The sequence below is a fragment of the Notolabrus celidotus genome, chromosome 1, assembly GCF_009762535.1.
Source record: "Notolabrus celidotus isolate fNotCel1 chromosome 1, fNotCel1.pri, whole genome shotgun sequence".
Lineage (NCBI taxonomy): Eukaryota > Metazoa > Chordata > Actinopteri > Labriformes > Labridae > Notolabrus > Notolabrus celidotus.
The window spans coordinates 25,791,683-25,794,003 of NC_048272.1; the positions used below are offsets into that span (position 1 = coordinate 25,791,683).

Here is a 2,321-nt window from a genome sequence, read left to right on the forward strand (position 1 = left end):
ACAATATTTGCAGAGGTGGAAATAAATTTGAACCTGAATCTGAACCACATATTCTGCTTTTCGTGCTCTTTTCCCAAACAAATATTTATAAATACAGACTTTCTACCCTGTCTTTGTCATGCAATATAATCAGACAGTCTCTGCCTTTTTAGTGAAAAATGATTCATCTTGCACTTTGGTTTCAGAATGCTAACAACAGTTGGAGAACAATCAGATACAAAATAGTGTTGGCCCTGAAGGATGATTTGTTTTCAGATGGGACCGTCATTTTTTCCACAAATTGATGAAGATGTATTCTTTTGCATTCATTATCTGTAGTTATATCTTGAATGGCTTTAAACAAAGCACATATACCTGTGCATTTCATTTATCTCACACTCAGATGACATAATGCCACAGAAGACAAAGATGAAGCATATTGCTATCATATAAAAATATAGAGTTACTCTTATACTCTTAATATATCTGTTAATTATGATATTTGAACAGTTGGCATTAGTAGAGAAAATAGCTAACGAGACCAAAACCCTCTATTTAACCAGGCTGTAAATATGTTTATTTCTACTGTAAATGGGCATTTTGACACCAGACCTAATGGGGCTTTCTTATAGCAGGAATCTGCTGTCCAGAAATAGCATACTATTGCTTTATAATGTTGCTAAGTCATAACCAATCAGATTGAAATACTTAGGCTAGGCTAACCAGCTGGATGTACTCTTACATTAAAAGACAGCCATGAGAGTGGTATCAATCAAGTCATCTTAATGTTGGCAAGAAACCAAGTAAAAAATATTTCTGAGCTGTGGCTCCTTTGTCTCTTCTGGCCGTCTGTCTGGCATTCAAAAAAAAAAAGTGAATTATTTTGTACTGTGGTGATCTGTGTTTGCCTGTGTGGAGTCTTCCCCACAGAGTTTTGGGCGGGGCTCTTCTCCACACTGGCTCTCTCCTGCTCTGGCTGCTCCTGCACCTTCACACCTGTTCCCCATCAAGCTAATCAAGACACTGCACTTAAGCTCTGAGGAGAGAGGAGTAGGGTGCCAGAGTATTCCCTGCTCTACAGTGGTACATCGGCTGTCTCACCAGTACATTGAGTATCACTAGTGTCTAGATATTTCGTGTTTGTTGTCAACTAACTGCTGCTGTCTTCCCATTTCCTCCAGTGCCTCCTCAAGCCTCCTGCACCTCCGCCCTATCGCTGCCACGCTGCCACGCTGCCACGCTGCCACGCTGCCACGCTGCCACGCTGCCACGCTGCCACGCTGCCACGCTGCCACGCTGCCACGCTGCCCTTCCGGACACTTACCTGCCTTCACCCCGAACCTCACGCTTCACTCCTGCCTCTCCTGGATCGCACCCTCACCTTGGATTCTCGATCAATCATCCTTCACCTCACCGTTAAAAGAAATAAAATCACTTCAACTGCTTCCTCAGCTTCCACTTGCTTTTGGGTCCTAGTTAATTCTACCGTCACATGTACTGTACCATATAAATAATGTACCTGTGTTTCATCTGCATGCATGACTTGGCTTTCTAACTGTACAGAGAACCTTATTTGAACTGAACCACTACAAAAGGGCCAACATTTATAACAACAGTAAACTGAAACCATTACCTTAGTGTAAAACATTTAAACAGCTTTGCATCCTGTATCAATGCAAAGGAACACACACTGTTAACAACTTCACTTAGAGCTCTATTACCAACAATGCTGTAGTTTCTTCTGCCGTGCTCCATGTTATCAGTAAGTCCTTGGGAAGTTTTATAATAGACTAAATAGTCTAGCTGTGTTTAATACACACTTGCTCTCCTCTTCGTGTTTCCCTTTCATTTGATATGTCTGGTGGCCTCATTGCCAGGTGGATTATTAGGCAACTTTGTACTCATCTGCTTCTGCTCTCTATTGCAGCCTGCAACATACAGTACCATACATTACGTGTTTGCTGCTCTGGCTACAATTAATTTCAAGACTAATATTTGGAGGTACATATTGACCGATAACACAGGACTAGAAAGCAGGAAATTACAAAAAGACAGTCTTGTAACAAGCTTGGTTGAAAACCCCACTACTCACACGAGAAGAAAGGAGACAAGTGTTGAAGGGACTTGGTGGAATCATGGATGTCTCGGTTCACCTGGTACCAATCAAACAGTCTGTTTTTTGCAACCCCAAGATGGTTTGTCTGATATAAGACATTCCATAGAGCTTTATGTGTTTACAACCTCTAAATGAATATGGGCTGCTATTCTGTCATTATCAAACCCTCTGCCAATCATTGAATTCAAAAAGTTTTAAGCAGGAAGCCCATTTTCCTCTGTTTTAC

General features: G+C 41.4%; 1 long non-coding RNA gene across 1 annotated transcript; it reads left to right on the forward strand.

The window, feature by feature from the left end:
• Positions 1-902: 902 nt before the first annotated feature.
• LOC117817522 lies at positions 903-1,627 on the forward strand. Its single transcript, XR_004632160.1, has 2 exons — positions 903-1,062; positions 1,161-1,627. It is a non-coding gene; the product is annotated as an uncharacterized LOC117817522 (long non-coding RNA).
• The last annotated feature ends 694 nt before the right edge of the window (positions 1,628-2,321 follow it).